This window comes from Calliphora vicina, chromosome 2 (genome assembly GCF_958450345.1).
Source record: "Calliphora vicina chromosome 2, idCalVici1.1, whole genome shotgun sequence".
In the NCBI taxonomy this organism is placed as follows: Eukaryota; Metazoa; Arthropoda; class Insecta; order Diptera; family Calliphoridae; genus Calliphora; species Calliphora vicina.
In genome coordinates this window covers 121430917-121454231 of record NC_088781.1, presented here as the reverse complement: position 1 = coordinate 121454231, position 23315 = coordinate 121430917, and positions in this window count along the sequence as shown.

The following is a 23315-nucleotide window of genomic DNA, read 5'->3' as shown; positions in this document are numbered from 1 at the left end:
CATGTATGCAGTTGCCAAAAGAGGGTGTTTTAAAGGGCAGTGGCAGTCAAACCATCATGTTGTTGTAATATTTACTGTATTTCGTTGTATGCAACACAAAACATATCATCAATTGGTTTATCATCATCATCATCGTTGTCGACATCACATCTCTTGCTCTGCTGCATGTTGGCACTATCGCAGCCATCTTTGTGTGTGATGTATGCATATGTGTCTTCTCTCTGGCCCAGAGAAATGCTCTTTTTATTTGTGTGTTCACAGTATTTTACATTTCCCTTATACAGATGTATATCTCTGTATTCCTGTGTGTCGTCCATTCATACTATACTGGTACTACTGCCAGTATCAACTTCAACTTCAACATCATCATCATTTATATTTTATTAAAATTCAATATATTGAACAACACTACAACACAACAGAAAAAACTCATCTGAATGGGTTCTTATGTGTTATTAAGTTTTTTATTAAAAATGTATGATTTTATTAAAATGAAATTTGCTATTTGTTATATTGCTTAACCTCAATTAGTATGGAGAGTGCTCTTTAAAAATTACTTGTTTTATGTGCATGGCATATTAAGCAAAAGTGATTTTAGTTATTTTCTTTATAGAGTTTTATTAAAATGAAACATTTAAAAATTTATTCACTAAAAACTGAAAGTGGAAAGTTAAAAAAAAAATATAACACTGTATGAATCTAGAGTAAAAAAATACATACCGTAACATTATCTAATTTCGAAAGCTTCCCAAACAATTAGAAAATATGAAACTTATTGAAACTCAGTTGTATTATTGTCGCTGCCTTCTTAGAGATAGAGGGAGCTTTCAATAACTTGAGCCCAATATCTCTTCACACAGAGAAAACAGATTCGTGATAGCAATCGAATTAGTTGTCAATCGAATGATTCTACCTTAGTGACCGAATTTTACAGTTCTGGCTACAACATTTTGACTTTCAACTGACTTTCTGTTGACAGAACCGAAAAATGTTATGTTTGCAACCGAATCATTCGATTGGCAACAAATTCGGTTGCTACTACGAATCTGTTTTCTCTGTGAACTGTCCTTAGCTCTAGGCAGTTAGGAGGATTTGCCTCTCTGGTACAAGAACAAATTATTGTTCTTGTAGCACTCAATACCTTGCTTACAACAGCGACAATATGCCAAATAAGTCCACAAATAAGAGAACACATAAGAAGTCTTGGAAACATTTTCTGCTTTTGGGTCTTAAAAAAAAATTTTGAAGAACATACATTTCGTCATCCATTATGCAGCACGTATATTTTTATGAGTACCAAGGGTATTCTTAAGTTTCATCAAAATCGGCCCAAAAATATATAATATTTCGCTATCTCTCCATGAAAAATGCCAAATATTGAACAATTTAACCTTTGACCCTCAAGATTTAAGGCTTAGCGTTTTCCGAGTTTAGTAAAACATTCGGACTATATTTAAATTTAAATCGCAGGTACGGAAAAACTATAGGAGGAACTGACATACTTTTTTCTCGCTTTTATTCCCTATTATGTTGCAAATAAATCCCCATGTGATGATCAAAAAATTCTGAAATTTGTTTAACAAAATTTTTAAAAATTTTAAATTGGATTTTTGAAACTGCCGTTAAAAAAAAAAATATTGTTTTGGTTATACCTGAAGATGAAGAAGATAAAAACTCATATACAAGTAAATATTGATATATTTTAAGTAAGAATAAACTTTTGTTTTATTATTTCTCAATATACATTAGAGTGACAGCCGATTTTTTTTTTTTTTAGATTTCAAAGAGTGCCGGGTGGAATATTGTGACACTAGGCCTAAATGTTAAGTGCTGAAAATTTGAGCCAAATCGGGCAACGATTTCTGGACGCGCATCGAGGTCAAAGTTCAGATATATGCAAAATTTTACTGTTAATATGGAATAAATAGGTGAAACTCGTTAACTTTCTGCATTGTTTTCTAGAAATGTGTAGATTTATTTATATTAATGAATATTACATTAAAAAAAAATGTTTGGAAATTAGCCCTGTATCTCCTTTGGTTCAAAATGACCCAAAAACTGTATTATCGCCAAAATTAGAGAAAAATGCAAATTTTTCAGTTTTTGAAAAAATTTTGCTACTAAATAAATACTTTTGCAATTGAATGTAAAAGAATCGAAATATGTACGTAATTATCGTTGTAATGAGATATAAATGACAAAATTTGATTAAAAAATTTCAAAGTTATTACAAATTCGCCAGACCATTAACGTGTTTCAGGCCACTTGAACAAAAAATTTAGGAAAAAAATTAAGATATTTCGAGAAAAATTAAAATAAAAGCTAATTTTTACTTAAAATATGTCCATATTTACTTGTATATGAGTTTTTGTCTTCGTAGGATATCGTTAACCTATTCGCCGGTAAGGCCAAAAAAAATATTTTTTTTAACGGCTGTTTCAAAACTCCATTTTCAAATTTTTAAAAATTTTGTTAAACAAATTTCAGATTTTTTCGATCATCACATTGGGGTTTATTGAGATCAAAATAGGGAATAAAAATATGAAAAAATTATGTCAATACCTCTTACAGTTTTTCCGTACCTGCGATTTAAATTTTGCGTTTTTCAAGAAAAACTAATTTTTTGTCCATATTTAGGCGAATGAGTCCAATTTCCATACTGTTATAAATTTTAAGTAAAACCTATTCATAATATTATAGTCCTTGTAATTCTAAATATGTTCTGAAAGTTTTACTAAAATCGGAAAACGATAACCTTTAAATCGTGAAGGTCAAAGGTCAAATTTTTCAATATTTGGAATTTCTAATGAAAAGATAGCGAAATGTTATATATTTTTGGGCCGATTTTAATGCAACTTAAGGAAAATATAACATAAAGTCTAGAATTTAAAATAACAGCACAAAAATGGAAATTAACCCTTAGCAGCACTTGGGGTTCAAATTACCCTCAACTTTTAAAATCACGAAAAACACAACCATTTTGACCCCAAGTCCTCTTAAAGGTTAAAATCCATTTTTGCACTGTTGTTGTTAATGCTAGACACCAATATATATTTTCCTCAAGTTTCATGAAAATCGGCCAAAATTATATAACATTTCGCTATCTCTCCATGACAAATTCCAAATATTGAAAAATTTGACCTTTGACCTTCACGATTCAAAGGTTATCGTTTTCCGATTTTAGTAAAACTTTCAGAACATATTTAAAATTACAAGGACTATAATACTATGAATAGGTTTTACTTAAAATTTATAACAGTATGGAAATTGGACTCATTCGCCTAAATATGGACAAAAAATTAGTTTTTCTTGAAAAACGCAAAATTTAAATAAGAGGTATTGACATAATTTTTTCATATTTTTATTCCCTATTTTGATCTCAATAAACCCCAATGTGATGATCGAAAAAATCTGAAATTTGTTTAACAAAATTTTTAAAAATTTGAAAATGGAGTTGAAACAGCCGTTAAAAAAAATATTTTTTTTGGCCTTACCTGCGAATAGGTTAACGATATCCTACGAAGACAAAAACTCATATACAAGTAAATATGGACATATTTTAAGTAAAAATTAGCTTTTATTTTAATTTTTCTCGAAATATCTTAATTTTTTTCCTAAATTTTTTGTTCAAGTGGCCTGAAACACGTTAATGGTCTGGCGAATTTGTAATAACTTTGAAATTTTTTAATCAAATTTTGTCATTTATATCTCATTACAACGATAATTACGTACATATTTCGATTATTTTACATTCAATTGCAAAAGTATTTATTTAGTAGCAAAATTTTTTCAAAAACTGAAAAATTTGCATTTTTCTCTAATTTTGGCGATAATACAGTTTTTGGGTCATTTTGAACCAAAGGAGATACAGGGCTAATTTCCAAAAAATTTTTTTTAATGTAATATTCATTAATATAAATAAATCTACACATTTCTAGAAAACAATGCAGAAAGTTAACGAGTTTCACCTATTTATTCCATATTAACAGTAAAATTTTGCATATATCTGAACTTTGACCTCGATGCGCGTCCAGAAATCGTTGCCCGATTTGGCTCAAATTTTCAGCACTTAACATTTAGGCCTAGTGTCACAATATTCCACCCGGCACTCTTCAAAATTTTAACAAACATTTTTTTCCATACAACTGATTGTCACTCTAATATACATACGTTAGTTTTGTTCCTACATTTCTTGTTCTAGTGGCCTAAGATACGTTAATGGCCTGACGATTTTTTAATAACTTTAACATTTTTTAACCAATTTTTGTTAATTACGTACACATTTCGATTCTTTTAAATTAAATTGCAAAATTAATTTTTTAATCTCAAAACTTCAGAGGGCACGTCTTAACCCCAACCGATTTACCTAAAATTTTTTCAGGATGATTTTTTTACTAAAGTTCACCAAGCTGGGGGGTGAGAATGGCCAAAATCCAACTTTCGTTTATTAAGGGCCACCCTAGTGGACACATAAGAAGTCTTATGAGTGGAAGCATTCTCTTGAAGTAAATTTCGGTATTTTCTATAACATTCCCTCGAGCATCAGCAACATAAAAAAAAAATATTTAGCCGGAAGCTGCGAAAAATTTTGAAGAACATACATTACGTCACCCATTATGCAGAACGTATATTTTTATACCCTTCGCCACGAGTGCCAAGGGTATAAATAAGTTTGTCATTCCGTTTGTAATTTCTAGATTTGACATCCCACAAAGTATATACGTATGTAAATTCTGGAGCGAAATAGATAGCGAAGTCGATAAGCCATGTCCGTCTGTCCGTCTGTAAGTTTAAATCAACTTTCCGTAGCCCCCAAATAACTTATTTACATGATTCATACATTAATTTATTGGGAATTCTTTCGGCTTGGAAGAATTATTTAAAATCGACAAAATCGGTCCATAAATGGCTGAGATATAATGAAAAAACCGGGATAACCTCGATTTTTTGCCTATTTTTTATCTATATCTGGATAACTAAGTCATTAAAATAGACAATATGGATATCTAATGATAGATATTTCAAAGTCCATCGCAACGATGTATATAAGGCTATTGTAAGTTGAACCTACAATGGGTCAAAATCGGGAAAAATATTTCTTAACCCGAACTTTTTTCATCAAAAATTTTTTTTCATAAATTCTATTTTCATAAGTAAAATAAAACAAAATTGGAAAAAACTTAAAAAAAAAATTTGTAAAAAAAAATTAAAAACAGTTATAAATATAAATTTAATTTTCAAGAGTTTAACGGGAATACAAAATTAATATTATAGTGAGAATTGTGCTAAATTTTCCAATTATTGATAAATTCACTGACATTTATTGTTGGGGGATAAGCTAGTTCCTATACGCATTTCACTGTTTGCTTATGCCAGATCATTCCCAAAAGGCTTTAGAAAAACTAAAGATATACAAATCAAGCTATAGAGTGAATGAAAATTACAGACACTCAAGCTTTATTTGTAAAAATATCAAAGCTTAAACAAAACTCCAACAATAAACAGTGAGTTTATCTTTTCTTACATTACCTCTACAATTGGTTGGTTTTTTTCCGACTGAAACTGTAGTTTCAGACTGTTTGGTACAAAAAGTTAAAGTTAATGCAGGTTTAAAAACATACAAGGCTTTCACTTACGCCTTGTATGTTTTTAAACCTGCATTAACTTTAACTTTTTGTACCAAACAGTCTGAGTATTAAGCTAACCGGTCTGCTTTCCTATCGGATGTGTTGGGAGCTCTTTTGAAAATGTTATCTATTTATTGGCTTTAGAAATTTCTTAAGGAACATTCCTTCTACCTCAACCAGGTTTTCTATCAATTGACAACATCTCCCGATACTGTTTAATAACTTTGGAATCAGTTTGACAGCAGACCTTTGATTGTTTGGCCAACTTTTTGTAGGACCAAGTTGGGTTTTGTTGAGCATATTTAATAAATTTAATCAGATTAACAACAAATTAATATAATTGACATTAAACATAATAACTGACATACTCTTAAAGGTGAGGTGATCAAAAAAATCAAATAATACTTGGGTTAAAAATTTTAAGGAAAACGAGTGTTATGGTATTTTCGATTTCATTCCTTATTGGGTATATGACAGAATTTACAAGAAAACCGCGTATCTTTTGAACGCGGTTTTTGTTTTTAATAATAATAAAAATATTCGGCCAGACATGAAACCGAAATATTCCATCATGACAACGCTCGAATATATGTTAAAAAGAATTTAGAATGAAGTAGTTGGGAAGATTTGCTTCACCCATTTTCCACTCAAAGTACACGCTTGCAAGCACATACAATTTTTTGAAAATGAGCGAATTCACTTAGTTATGAATAAATTCGAAAATAATCCATCGATTTTTATGCCCGATATATCATTTTATTCCAATTACATGTGGCTTTGCTATAAAGCAATAAATCTAAACAATTTCTGCTGTTTTCGATTTCTCATGATTTTTTTTTAAAACAAACTAAATTTTCTATTTTCACCTAAAAAATTTATTTTTAGTTTCAATTTGTTATTATAAGTCCGAAACTACTGAGCCCATAAAAACGCAATATAAAAACGGATTAAAGGTTATGTAAATCTAAACTTTTCTAAGTTTATTTTAATAATATCGGACTAAGCCTTTTTAAGTTATCATAAATTATGTGGAGAAACATCTAAAAAAAACACAAATTTTCAAAAAAAAATAAAAAAAATTTGGACCATATTTGTACTACTGGAACCACAATACATCAAAATTATGTAGTGGTTTAGAAAGCCTCTAAATTTTTTTTGATTTTGTTGCCCTGTGTAATAGATAATTGGTCAACCTATGAAATGCATACTTATGGATTAGCAAAGTTGAAATTTATTCCAGAAAAGATTTAAAAATTTTTTTTTTTAAATATTCCGAAGAGATTTAAAACATTTTTTTATAATTTTTTTTTTGTTTTTTTGTAAAATATAGCTTACAATCCCTAAAAGAAGATACATCTAAATCAAAATTTACCAAAAATGCATGCAAAACATTTTTGGAAACAAAAAATTTTACCTCTAGCAAAAAATGGGTCAAGTTTGGGCATCAGGAATTCAGAGAACTTACTTTGAAAATATGGCAGATATAGATAATGATAGTTTTTTTTTATTTTCTATCAAAGTTGAGAAGTTATTGAAAAAATTATCGCAATGAAAAACTCAAATGGCGAGTTAGAAAAATCAGAACATCACAGTGAACACTGTACATCGTGCCGATGCACTGTGGTCCAAATGCACAATCCGGAAAAAAAATTGTTAAATGTTTTAAAAGCTAATTTTTTATATGGTAATATGTTGACAAGTGTCCATAGTACATAACGGCATATTTTTTTCTTTAAATAGCTACACTATCATTGATACATTGCACGATGGGGCCAATGACAGGTTTTGAGGCAAAAAGTCATTTTTTCATGTCAACCATTTAAAAAAAATAATAACGTAATTTTATATTTAACACTTTGAAACACACAAACATTAAAAAATTAAAGTCAGGTGGCAACTCATGACGACATGCCGAGCTGCCAAAGTTGCCAATTTTTGCTTTGCTACATTTCTGGCATTCAATCATAATGAAACAACAAAGGAATTTTAGTAGTCAAACAAAAACTTTTAAGTTTATAAAAATTTTGTAAAATGAAAAACACTTGTAAATGTATGTAAATTAAAATGTTATAAAAATTTAAAAAAAAAGTTAGATGTGGTAAATAATTTTTTGTGTCAACTTGTGTTGTCTTTTTTGTGAAGTTTTTGCTGTCGTCCATATATTCTTTGGAATAGAACTTTGTTTATCCGAGCGTATCCGTGAAACAATTTATATGTGAAGAAAGGTAATAATGTCTACTATAATTTTTTGGAAAAACCATCTGCCGCCATCTGCCGCTGTTTATAAAAATTTATTTCCAGATAGCGTATAACTTAAAAATTTGGATATTTATACCCAAAACCTCCATAGTGGAGAGGGTATATTGGGTTAGAGCTGATGTTTATAACGCGCAAAAATATTGTCCCAACACCCACCTTATGGTATACCAATCTGCTCAGGATCACTTTCTGAGTCGATTAAGCGATGTCCGTCCGTCTGTCCTTCTGTTAATGTATACCTTGTAATCAAACTACAGGTTGTAATTATACAGCTAACTGGACACAATTTGGTACAAGCTTTTCTCTTGTCCCAGGGACAAAGCGTATCGAATATGGTTGGAATCGGTCCATTATTTCTCCTAGCCCCCATACGATTGCCCTATCTGAAAATAGTTAGGCTCTCATAAAAATCTTAGTTGGATATCTATCCAAACCAAATTCAGCACAATTATGTTTTATATAAGCCGAAATCGCACCACCAAATTTTGTGACGATCGGTCCTTCATTAGTCATAGCTCCCATATAAGACCCACTTCCGAAAATCATTTTAACGAGCATAGATTTCTTACAGATGTTCGTATTAAAATAAAATTCAACACGAATAAGTTTCATATACACAGAAAACATACCACCTAATTTTAGGGCGATTTGTCCATAACTAGTGATAGCTTCACGCCTATCGCCATGCATATATCTCCTGTCAGGAGAGTGGGTGTGGCAGTAGACAGATTGACTTGAAATGATTACTAAAGTCTTTGGTGAGCATTTATGTGACCTAATTGAAAGTCAGAAACTTATTATTTTCTAGTGATCTGCATCCGCAGTTGCACTTTAATCGACCAACTGGAAATGGGCGTGGCACTGTCCGATTGACTTAAATTTTTTGCTGAAGATTTATAAACTTCTTATTATCATCTGTACGAAATTTGAAAGGTCTAGCTGTTTCCTGTGATTTATTGCCTCAAAAACTGGTCATTGGCCCCATCGTGCATTGCTTCAAAAACAAGTAATTGCTACTTTGTTAAAAAATTAATATCTCAAGCGACATTTAACCGTACAAGTGAAATTGTCGTCAAAAAATAATAAGAACAATTAAAAAACAGTTTGTTGGTGTAATTAATGTAACAAAGGTAAGAGTAAAAATCACTGTTTAAATGTTTCATAAAATATGTTCTGTTTAGAAAAAAAAATGCAATTATGTACATGTGTGTTTTAAATGTGAAAGTTTTGTTCAATATCCAAATTCTATTAGAATTTCAAATGGTAATTTAACAGAGTTAGGCTTTAGTTTTTATGTTGTCGTCATCTGTATATATGTAGCTTTTTATGTGTAAAAAATTAGCTGCCACTTTTTGCCTCAACGATTTTTATTTCATTTAGAGTTTAACATGTCCATTACAAGGAAGGAACTGTATTTTTATTTTTAAGGTTAGCGTGGCATTTCGCCCACTTCAAATTTTTTAATCAATGGTATCCTTTAATTCCTTCCACACATTCAGAAAGACAGTGTGAAAATCGGTCCAGCCGTTTCGCTGTTTATAGGCTTCAAACAAACCAACAAAAAAAAAATGTACATACAAAAACACACATTCATGCACAAAAAAAAAAATTTTTCTCACATTTATACTGATGAAATATATAAAAGTACAAAGTTTTCAGCTATATTGAGCATTTGGACCACTGTGCGATGCTTGACTTCGTTCCTCTTCATCCGTAATCTCTAAAGTTCTATTGTGAGTTGCCGCTTCCAGGTAGAAGCTAGTCTCTCGGTGGGTTCCAATCTATCCATTTCTAGGCAATGTCATCGTCGTGACCTATCCAACTCTACCTCAGCTTTCTTATTTGTGTTTTAGTAGTCTGCTGCTTTGTCTCCATCATGAGCCACCATTTGTATCAATTGTGCTGCAGATTGCAGAAGAACTTTACATATTCAATATCGTGAACGAATACGAAGAAACAGCGATCTGTGTTACAATTTATCCGGAGCGATTTTTTTTTGGGTATATATAGTTTCAACCCAACCAGTTTTGCTCTTATGCATCACTTCAACGAGGACGCAGTTAAAAATTAGAGGTGAAATCACAGACTTGTCTAATTCCAGTTTTTACTATGATCTTGTTGCTCAGCTATTTTTCATGTAAAATTGACTAGAATGCCACTAGTACAGGACTGTGATTAGATGTGTTAATTTTTCGGGGACAACCTTGCATATCAGGGAGTTCCACATAGCCTTATGGTTGAAGTCTAAACTACGAGGTATAATGGTGATCTCCATTCCACTGATAGCTCAACGATAATCCTAAGACTATGTACTTGGTGAAGACAAGATTTTTCGGAGCGAAATGCACGGTTGGGTTTGTTATTTATTTATGTTTTTTTCGCTTTCGCTAGTAAAATGTATTTAAAGCATATAGTCTATTAGCATCCGAACCTGTTGTTGGGACTACCAATATCACCAGGATTTAGCCTCGCAAGTAATGAAGTTGTACCGCCCGTGAGAGATCTGTCTCAACAGCGGACACTAAGTCCCTTGTAGATAAAGGTGAGGTTGACATTAGTAAATTCGCTTCACTTTTCGATTGATTCCAAAAACATTAAAATTTTACTAAAGTTGAAATTGATATGTATGGTTTTTAAACTGACATCAAGATAAGTATTTATAGTCTTAAAACATTAAGTTTTTTTTATACTTATATGCAAAACCTGCAATATGTATTTATTATTTAACATATTCTTCAATATCTCTTATAAAGCCGCACATTACTGCCTGCCACTAATCACCTTGAAAGCTTAATTACTAAAGTTTTCAACTTAATGGAAATTTAATCTCATACTAAAGTGAATACCTAACTACTCACTCCATAAGCTAAACAAAATCTTATGGTACTTTTACTACACAAAAAAAATACAAACTAAATACATACCACAAAATGTTTTAATTTAATCCTTTGCCTTTATCCTGCTTGTCATAATTTGTTTTCTCATATTTTATATATTTTTTTTCACTTTTGTAATTTTTATAACATACCACCAGCTACTCACAATCCACCACTTTTGCAAATATATAGATTTTTTTTTTAATAATAATTTATAGAATAAAACTGTCACTTGTTATTCCATCAGGTAAAAATTTTTGTTTAACAAAAAAAAATTATATATGATTGTGTAGCTGTAGTTATGTTATATTTGCAAAAATAGAAGAAAAAAAAACGGAAAATATAATCCATTATATTACAATTATCAAAAACATGGCTTAAGTGTACTTTCTAACAAATGACATGATAAAGCCTCCCATATTGTTGCATAATGCAAAAATAAATCACAGGCAAAATTTATTTATGACAATATTCAATACACTAACATACAATTATTTATAGTTACTACACCATTTCCAATTGAATTTCTTAAATTTCTAATTATATATCAGATATTTTTAATTGAATTTCAGAATTTTCTTATTATATTTCAGAAAATTTCAATTGAGTTTCAGACATACAATTAAAAACTTTTAAACTAAAATTGGAAATGGTGTATTGATGTTACTACTATAGCTAATAATATTACTTGCTGTTTCTACTGCTATATTTCTACTACTGCTGCTATTACTTTTAATACTTGCATGAGTGTATGAGAATGGAAATACAATGTGACCAGTTGAATGGACTTTTTAAAACTCGAACTCAACATCAATGATCTTGTCTTGTTTATAGGAATACCCCATTTTTAATAAACTTATATTATTACACAAATTATAATCCTTTTCTAATAATTTAGTTGGTGCTGTTTTCATCTTTTTTTCCCTATATTAACTCAGAATATCCAAACAAATTACAACCATGATAATATTGACGATAGATAGTATTGTGTATCGGCAAACAAACTCTATACAATATTTAAAATTAACTGTAACAAAAACCTAGTAACAACATTATTACAAACGACACTACAGCTACAGCATAAAAATATTGCAACTTTGGCAAAATATTTTTCCTTCTTTGGTTTTATTATAACTATTTTATAATATTTACATTTTCATAAAGTAAAATTTTATGCCATTCCATACAATACAATTTTTTTTGTTCTGCAAGCAAAACAGTTTGTACAGAATGAAGTAGGTAAGGAGTAGATATTTTTCTACTCATACAATAACCATTTAGTATAAACAGTTTTCTTGTTGTTGCAATTTTGAACCTAAGGCCAGGTTTCATTTTTAGTTCATTGTTAATATATTTTTTTTTCGAACAAACTACCAGTAACAAACGAACACTCACCCATACTGTGGCAAAAGAAAACACTTACACGGTTAGCGTGTGTGAGAGAGAGAGAGAGAGGGGAAACAATAATAAATGAAATATATACTGTGTAAGGCATATTTTTAGGGGCATGATGAAAGTAGGGCTGCCAGGGATGGGTAAATAATGAAAAGTACCAACTATATTGAACAATTTTACATTGAAAATTGTTTTAAACCACTGGCACAACTTAATTTCTGTATTTTCTAAACGTTCTGTATTTTCTAAAAGGTTTAATAAAACTTCCTATGTTTATAAAAAGGTACATTCAAAACCATCTCAATTTTCAATAAAATTTTCTATTTATACCCTACACCACCATAGTGGGGAGGGTATTATGCATTTGTGCAGCTGTTTGTAACGCCCAACAATATTAGTCTAACACCCACCTTAAAGCATACCGATTGACTTAGAATCACTTTCGAGTCGTTTAAACAATGTCCGTCTGTCCGTCCGTCTGTCTGGTTGGCTGGCTGGCTGTCCATGTAAACCTTATGCGCAGAGTACAGGTCGCAATTTTGAAGATATTTCGATCAAATTTGGTACATGTTTTTTTTTCGGCCCAAGGACCAAGCCTATTGAAACTGGCTAAAATCGGTCCATTATTTCACCTAGCCCCCATACAAATGTCCTTCCGAAATTGGACTTTATCGGTCATAAATGTTTAATTTATAAATGTATCTCCACAAATTGCGCTCCAAATAAGTTTTATATATACAAAATTCATGTCACCAAATTTAATTTTTAGGAAATATTAAAAATTGACAATTGGGACTCCTAAATTAGGCTATGACGAATGTATATACCAAAGTATACTTTAAGATAAATTTTAAAAAATATTTTTGGAGAAAAATATTTTTGTTGAAAAAAAATTTTGAGGAAAAAAAAACAAAAAAATGTTGATTAAACTTTTTAGTAAAAAAGGAGATAGCAAAAAAAATTTTTGGTTAAAAAAAATGTTTGGTAAAAAAATATTTAGTTTACAAAAGTGTTGGTTGAAATTTTTGATCAAAAATCGAGATAATCGCGGTTTAAACGTTATTACGGTAACTATAACAATCCAAAATATTTATACTTATGAGGTCGTTATCATTTTCCAAGTGAATTTTTCGCCCCGTTTTTAGTATGGTAAAGTATTTACAAAAATATAAAAAAAATCCAATTTTTGCATAAAGTCTTACATGACGTTTTTTTATCATTGAAAGTTTTATACAATGTTGAACAGAAGACACAATTTGATCATATATGGTCACATTGCAACCTCAGATTTGCCAACGCAATGGGTACAACGATAAATAGTTCTGAGTTTTTCGATGAAAAATGTTTGATACGAAAGTAGCACATTGCTAATTAAACCTCGAAAGACGAAGTACTAACTAGATGACGATAATTGGACATGATCATATTCGATTCTCAAAAATTCTATCGGAATTCATCGAACTTCTGAATAAGGAAATGTGTTGATGCTTCTTGAACCAGATTAACGTTTAAAATGCACAGAGAATACAAATAGTTCCTATCGAAACAAAAGTCCGAAGTTCGGCGAGGTTTATTTCGTATTACCTTGATGTTATTCAAAGGCTCATGATTATCATGAACTGTTCTCGAAGCAAAGAACCCTCCAACGAAAAAAGGAGCATAAGTTTATATCTTGTAAACAAGTTGTAGGACAGTGTGTTTCCCGAGGACATCAACTGCCAAAATGCTCATATTTTTGGGTCAAAAACGAAACAACGCTTCTGTTACAAACTGAAGCGTATCCCAAAGAGAGTTCGTTCGAAACAACTAGTAGTCAGACGGTGCAAGGAATGGACTATAAAGCTGGTGAGGCGAAACTTACCAACCACTTCATTCTAAATAGATTTTAACAGTTTCATGTCTGGCAGCATTTTCTATGAGTTTTTCTGTATAGTGTTTATAAAAACTACTTTTTAAAAAACCAGTTTGTCGGTTAACTGAAAACTGGCCTTTTCAAATTCTCTTTCAATACAAAATTGTTATTACACATTATATTCATCATTATATAATGGACAAGAGCCCCACAAACTCTTGAAGGCTTGTGATACTCGATGGCGATCAATAGCCGTTAAACGTCTTGTGGATCTATGCTTCGAGTTAAAACCCATTTTGTTTTAATTTCGTCAAACCAGCAATTCTAAAAAGCCAAACTTTTAAGTAATTAATACACTGATTATAATTTGACGTACCATCTTTTTTTAAAACCAGTATTACACAAAGTACAAAAAGTAAATAAATCATTTGCTGTTTTCTGATTTAAAATTCAAGGAATTTGATCCATTATCGTCGCCAATTGAAATTTGTTTAATGTTTTTGACACATTTTTTATACTAGTTTGATGAATGAGAGATAAAATAAAGAACGTTTTAATTAGTGAAGATTATGACAAAAATAATACGACAAATTAAACTAATTCAGCAATTGCGACAAAGATTACCATATGAAAACTCTACGCAAAATCAATTTTTTTCCCGTTGTTAATAAAGTAGTAAAACCAAAAAAAATATATTATGTCATATTGATAGTGAAAAATTAAAGTGCTAATAAAATTACGAAGCTTAAGGCTCAGGGGCAGAATATATTAAACTACAAATGGACAAATATAGAACCAACAATGTCCATTTTCTGACATGGTTAATCTAGTATTTAACTTTTTAGTACTTCCTTTAAGTAAAGCAGATGAATTTTATGAACATATTTTCTAATTTTTTATTTAAAAATAAATATAAACCAAAATTCTTAATTTATAATATTTTAGCTTTTTTTGGCTTTTTTCTAAAGCGGTTTAGCTTTTTCTGGCCTTTTTTTGAAGCCAATATAGCTTCTTTTTTCGCCAGCTCCTGGCAACACTGCTTTTGAGTAGTAATTATGTAGCATAATTTTGGGATAAATTTAAAAAAACACTGGCGTATGATTGATATTTAACTCATATACATATGTATATTAGAGTGACAGCCGATTTTTGTTTTTTTATTTAAAAGAATGGAAATCTGTGACACGGCTGGAATATTGTGACATTAAAAGTTAAGTGCTGAAAATTTGAGCCAAATCGGACAACGATTTCTGGGCGCGCATCGAGGTCAAAGTTCAGATATATGTAAAATTTTACTATTTATGTATGTGGAAGAAATAGGTGAAACTCGTTAACTTTCTGCATTGTTTTCTAGAAATGTGTAGATTTATTTATATTAATGAATATTACATTAAAAAAAAGATTTTGGAAATTAACCCTGTATCTCCTTTGGTTCAAAATGACCCAAAATCTGTATTATCGCCAAAATTAGAGAAAAATGCAGATTTTTCAGTTTTTGAAAAAATTTAGCTACTAAATAAATACTTTTGTAATTGAATGCAAAATAATCGAAATATGTACGTAATTATCGTTGTAATGAGATATAAATGACAAAATAGTAGTCGAATTTGGTTAAAAAATGTTAAAGTTATTACAAATTCGCCATACGTGTTTCAGGCCACTTGAACAAAAAATTTAGGAACAAAATTAACATATTTCGAGAAAAATTAAAATAAAAGCTAATTTTTATTTAAAATATATCCATATTCACTTGTGTATGAGTTTTTGTCTTCGTAGGATACCGTTAACCTATTCGCAGGTATAACCAAAAAAAATATTTTTTTTTAATGGCTGTTTCAAATTATTAAAAATTTTGTTAAACAAATTTCAGAATTTTTTGATCATCACATTGGGATTTATTGAGATCAAAATAGGGAATAAAAATATGAAAAAATTATGTTAATACCTCTTACAGTTTTTCCGTACCTGCGATTTTCAAGAAAAACTAATTTTTTGTCCATATTTTGGCGAATGAGACCAATTTCCTTACTATTATAAATTTTAAGTAAAGCCTATTCATAATATTATAGTCCTGGTGATTCTAAATATGGTCTGAAAGTTTTACTAAAATCGGAAAACGTTAACCTTTAAATCGTGAAGGTCAAAAGTCAATTTTTTCAATATTTGGAATTTCTAATGAAAAGATAGCGAAATGTTATATATTTTTGGGCCGATTTTAATGAAACTTGAGGAAATTTTTTTTTTCGAAATTAACCCAGTATCTCCTTGGGGTCAAAATGACCCAAAAACAGTGTTATCGCCAAAATTCGGAAAAAATAAAAAATTTCCAAGCCATTAACTTGTCTCAGGACACTTGAACAACCATTTTTACTAACACTAAATTGAACTGCACAAATGGCGGTAAATTCAAAACTTGTGTGAAAACATTTAATGATCCGCCAATGAACTGTGACAGAAATATTATATCCGCCATTATAATCGTTTAAATATTGTTTGAGAATCATAATCATCCACACTCTACGTGTTCCAATTATTCAATAATCCTGATCCAGAGTGTTCAGATTCATCTTAGTACTTTTTCGATTTCAGTAATTCATTTCAAAAAGTACCATTAACCTTCCTTTATCGTCCCTATTTGGTACAAGTGGCAAGAGTGGTAAAGGTAGTGGAGAGTGAGTGCTAAAGGTTGAATGTTTTTGTGTTTGTAGGTGTACGTGTATTTGCTACTGTTACATATTGAAACAACAATAACATCAGCAACATCAGAAGAAAAAAAACGGCATCAGGTGTTGCACGTTGTACAAAAGCTTATCTCAAATGATTTATAAACTACGAACAGTGGTGAGGCCAAAGCCATTGTCATTGCATAAAATATGCCAACAAATATTGTACATGGTAAATGTGTGTGAAGGTACGAAGTCAGTAAAAAAAATTCATAGTACAGGGTAATTGCAAAGCACATGATAATTGAAATTTAAGAACAAAGTACAGGAATTTAAAATTACAATATTTTAAATAAAACATTTTTAGTTCTAATTCTGGAATTATTTTTTTGCAAATATTTAAAAAACCACTTATTTTTGCCATCCTCTGTGGCAGCCTCACTTCGTTTTGGCAACCTTTTTATACCCTACACCACCATAGTGGGGAGGGTATTATGCGTTTGTGCAGATGTTTGTAACGCCCAAAAATATTAGTCTAACACCCACCTTAAAGTATACCGATCGACTTAGAATCACTTTCTGAGTCGATTAAGCGATGTCCGTCCGTCCGTCCGTCCGTCCGTCCGTCTGGTCGGCTGGCTGGCTGGCTGGCTGGCTGGCTGGCTGGCTGGCTGGCTGGCTGGCTGGCTGTCCATGTAAACCTTGTGCGCAGAGTACAGGTCGCAATTTTGAAGATATTTCGATAAAATTTGGTACATATTATTTTTTCGGCTCAAGGACCAAGCCTATTGAAACTGGCTGAAATCGGTCCACTATTTCACCTAGCCCCCATACAAATGTCCTCCCGAAATTGGACTTTATCGGTCATAAATGTTTAATTTACATATGTATCTCCACAAATTTCGCTCCAAATAAGTTTTATATACACAAAATTCATGTCACCAAATTTTGTTACGATCGGTCCATAATTAGTCATAGCTCCCATATAGACCCGCTTCCGAAAATCACTTTAACGTGCATAAATCGCTTAATAATGTTGGTAAACATACAAAATTCAACATAGTTAACTTTAATATAGACATAAATCACACGACCTAATTTCATGGTGATCGGTCCATAATTGGTCATAGCCCCCATATAACCCCACTTCCGAAAATCACTCAAAAATATAAATTATTGAAATTTTAAAAGAAAATTTTTTTTGCTCATTTACTTAGTGTAGGGTATTATATGGTCGGGCTTGACCGACCATACTTTCTTACTTGTTATGGCTGATTTTATGTAAAATAGTCGTATAATATTTATTTTGTATATATAGGAACTTCTTTTTTTTGTATCATTTTTAGTTGTAGTCAACTAAAGAAACATTTACATTTACATCAGGCCAAACACCAGAAAAAGTAAGTATGAATATAAAAATATTTATATTTTCTTTTTTTTATACAATAGCTGACATCCAAAAGAAAAACCTAAAAAGTACAACAAAATGGTATTTAATAAATGATATTGAAAATTAAAAAAAGAAACTATCAGCATTTATACTATAAAGAAATTCATATAAATATAACCTGATATCTATGTAAGTATCTATATAAAATGTATGTAACATGTATGGTTGTTGCAACAATATGTGGCAATTCATGTGTAGATTGTAGGCACTTTATATAAAAAAAGAGCAAACACAAAGGGGCTCTTGGTTGATAGTTTGTTTTATGAAATGAGAAAACTAATTGATTTTAAGTTTAAACAATTTATTTTTAACACGTACACTTCATATAACAGTTGTGGAAGAGAATTGGTTGTAATATCATTAAAGATTTTATTAAATTTTTAAACAATAAACTAATTTTAGTTGAGTAATGTGAAATAAAATGGAGAATCAGTCAGCTGGGTCCTTCAGCATAGGTTTCGTTGCGATATCTGAAAAATGAGAGTCAGGTCATAGTAAAAAACCCATCTAAATTTCATTTCGAATTCCTAACTAAACCATTTGGATGAACGAATAAAGATATTTACTCTACTGGCGCACAATGGTAATAAATCAGAGTTTTTTAAATAACTGGCCTGATTGAATAATGATGTATGAACGAATAGTAGAGGAGGACATAGGCTTTAAGAAATCAGAAGTATGAAAAACAATTAAGCTCCACTTTTTTTATTTATCCATTTTTCAAACTCATTTCAAAATTTTGAATTTGATTATTTTCTACGACTACGTGGATTGAGATATTGCCAATACATACTTTTTACGTGTTATTTCAGAATTTATTATAAATAACAGAATGTTTTTAGAAAAATATTTTGACATCCATTATCGAAGATATTTGCCAAAAATAAAATAATGTCATGGCAAAAAACGAAAATATCAAAATTTAAACTTAAATATCTTTAAAACTATATATTAAAAATTATCATTAATTAATTGCACAAGTTACCAGCTGTTAAAAGTTTTTCTAACCCGATGTGGTTAACTTTGATACCATGTATCTCACAGGGTTGTCACAAATTAAATATTCTTAATATCTACATAATTTCAAAATTTTTACAAGTTTTTTAAAAATATTATGGTCACTGTAATTACTTATATGATTGCAGTAACCATAATATGTTTATGTTACCATTTACATCTCTGTAGCAATCATATATGTATAAGTTTGTAGAAAATAAATAAGTGTTTATGGTGTTTATGTTAAGTTTGCTTATAATTAGATTAATGCCCATAATTTTTCAAATCAGCCCAAAACCATTCCACATTTAATCAAGAAAGGAGATCGATCTGTGATCACTCATATTTCTGACCAAAATTCGATTTTTTATATAAAAACTCAAAATATGTAAATTCGCTAATAACTTGGCCAATAAGCGTTTAATCAAGAAAGGAGCTCGATCTGTGATCACTCATATTTCTGACCAAAATTCGATTTTTTACATAAAAACTCAAAATATCTAAATTCGCTAGTAACTTGGCCAATAACCGTTTAATCAAGAAAAAGAGCTCGATCTGTGATCACTAATATTTCCGACCAAAATTCGATTTTTTATATAAAAACTCAAAATATCTAAATTTGCTGATAACTTGGCCAGTAAGCGTTGAATTAAGAAAAGTAACTCGATCTGTGATCACTCATATTTCTGACCAAAATTCGATTTTTTATATAAAAACTCAAAGTATCTAAATTCACTAATAACTCCGCCAATAACCGTTTAATGAAGAAAAAGAGCTCGATCTGTGATCACTAATATTTCCGACCAAAATTCGATTTTTTATATAAAAACCCAAAATATCTAATAAGCGTTTAATCAAGAAAAAGAGATCGATCTGTGATCACTCATACTTCTGACCAAAAATCGATTTTTTTATATAAAAACTCAAAATATCTAAATTCGATTCCATTCAATATTTTATATAAAAACTCAAAATATCTAAATTTGCTGAAAACTTGGCCAATAAGCGTTGAATTGAGAAAAGGAGCTCGATCTGTGATCACTTATATTTCTGACCAAAAATCGATTTTTTATATAAAAACTCAAAATATCTAAAGTCGCTTATAACTTGGCCAATAAGCGTTTAATCAAGAAAAGGAGCTCTATCTGTGATCACTCATATTTCTGACCAAAAATCGATTTTTTATATAAAAACTCAAAATATCTACATTGACTTAGGTTCTTTGTCTCTCAGTAGCGCTTCTATGCATATTTTATTCTATGTCATTCAATAATACGTTTTTTATTCACAAATCGGACACAAGCATTTTTTTAACTTGGACAAGACAACGTCTGTCGGGTCAGCTAGTATAACATAATTTCAGAAATCCGCTCATAACCACATTGCATGATATTTAATTTTTAATTCTCATTCTCTTAGTCATCGGATGATGTTCAAAATATTTCGTCTATTTGTTTGTTAATAATTGTAAAAAAACATTACTTAACATAATACTTAAATGGCGGCGTGGTGTAGTGGTTACCCCAGGTTCGATCCGTGACAGAGGAAGATAAACGTTCATCATAGTTTTCGAGTTTTAAAAATCAAGTGCCTTCAACGACCAATCCAAGAAGGCCGATGGGAAAGAGGATAACATCATGGCAAAGGTCAGGCAACCGCCACCCACTGGGAAAAAGGTAGGAATCAAAGAATAGCAAGGTTCCCCACCACTACACCAAATGCACAGAGGAAACAAAAACTACTTTTTAATTATCTTGTTTTGGTATTTTTGTCGTCCTAATTTCTCAAATATCTCATTTGGTTATTAGGCGCCATTGTGCGCTGGTAGTCTTTGAGATAGATGCAATAGAAAATTTACTCCTTCTACTTCGAACCATCAATGAAGATCTCGAGTCTTCCAACACATTAAATATATATCAATTGGTGGGGTATTTTATCATGGGCATGAGACAGCATCATATACTGCAACATATTTGTATACACTTGTTTGTCCATAATTCCGTCAACATTGTTTAAAGTCCTAAGCATTCCCACACCACAAAATGTCCGAATCCATGCTTTAACTGGCTTTCCATTTCAACATGGTTCTGCTGTTTACCAAATACTGAGTCACAGGCCAGTCATAAAAATTTGATGATCAAGAATTGCTCCATGAGGACTGTTGAGAATATCATCATTAGCTTGCAAAATCATTGGAAGCTACTCAGGCAGTAATTGCAAAACGTTTGGGAGCAGCAGGATTCATCCAAAAGCAGGGAAGTTGTTTACCAATGAAGCCGAGAGACTTTAAAAGACGATTTTGCATGTCCTAAATGATGCTTGAACGCTCATTTACTCATTACTTTCGATGAAAACTGGATGCGTTACGATATCCCGAAGAGTAAGGGGTCATATGTGAAGCCCGCCCAACCAGCCGAATCGACACCAAAGCCAAATATCCATGACGCTAAGGTAATTCTCTGTATTTTGTGGGCTGCTGAAATCTGATCAGCCGATCACAGGGAACCTGTACCGAACACAACTGATTCGTTTGAAACGAGCACTTAAACCGTATCATTCCATCATGACAACGCTCGACCACATGTTACAAAACATGATAAAAACTATCTGGAATGAAGTGGTTGGTATGTTTTGCCAAACCTTCTGTATCGATGCAGAACGCTCATTCTGTAATACGCTTCAGTTTGCAACAGTGTATCCGATATTGGCTTGATTCGTTCTTGAAACTAAAATATGAGCAGTTCTTTTGGCTCAGAATCCATATGGAAATCATTATCACCCCAACAAGTAGTGGGTTAATTCCAAAACAAAGGTGACAAATCACACTATGCGACAGCCAAAAAGCCGAGAAAAGTTATATCGATCAAAAAAAAAGTATATAGTCCCGGCGTATCTCTGGGTCAGGTCTATTAATCGAGATATATCGTCTAGATCTAGGAATCGAGATATGTATATCGATTTCAAGTTATTAAGTATCATATAGGGGAAATTGTAATTTGTTGAGCCTTTTTCGAGAATTTTGACCATCTAAATGTACGAATATCACAAAGTTATTTTTAGCAAAGTTGTTAAGCTCAACACCGGCTACAACACTGTTAGTCAGATAACTCCAATATTGTGACATACTCTCGGAGGAAACCCCCATTGTATCTTCATCTTTATTGTCCATTGCGACCACCAATAAATTTCAACAATCACCTACTGGGCATGGCCAATTAATGGCTGCGCTCGCCATGTTCATCCGACTGAAGTATTTGAGATGGTGTTGCAAGAAGTGAATTTTGAGAGACATGTTTTTCTGGAAGTATTGCAACATCAGGATAATTGTGTGCTCGTTTACTTCATAAAAAATATCGTATGCCTTTCTTCACTGCCCTCCACGCAAGGTAATCATAACCGACTAAAGCGTCGAAGAAGATACAATGGGAGTTTCCACCGAGATTATGTCACACAATTAAAGTTAAGTAATTAAAAACAATTGATTTTTCTTCCAGATGAAGACTGATTCTCATCCGACACAGACTCCGAAGAAGAAGGCCCACCATCAAGCAAGAAAGGAAAGACATCAAAGAAACGAATGGGATCTGGTGCTGTTAATTGAATGCTATGGTGATGATTTTAATTGAGTTTTGTTAGATAATTTACGAAAAACATTATGGAAAACTGATTTTTTAAGGTCCCAATTATATTTTATGACAGATGTTGCTTTTCCCGTTAAACAAAACTGCCGCCGATCACTGACCCCTACCATTTGTCGCATATTCTTATCATCATTATAAGACAAAGATGGTAGCTTCCCCTCTATGGTAGCGAATATACATATAAGCAAATATAAGCAACTGTAGACTGGACACAATCAACTTCTTATAAAGCCGATGTAAACGGCTTTTGAGGGACTATGCGTAGCTATGCCTGCAGAAAATAATTTTGTGATTATTATTACACTTCGTTTCTTCTAATCGATCTGTCTACGTTAACCATTAGTATCCTGTTAAGGAACTATAATCAATTAACGAAATGTCATCATAAGTCCGAATGTGACAGTATTTTCCCGTCGCTTCCTTAAACAAGGTCTTGATAAGAATGCAACTAAAATAAAGTATTATTTTATATATTAAATAATGTACTTATTATACATTATCAATACAAAATAATCATCACTTTGGTCACTTATGTTTTCTTTTATTATAATACTCA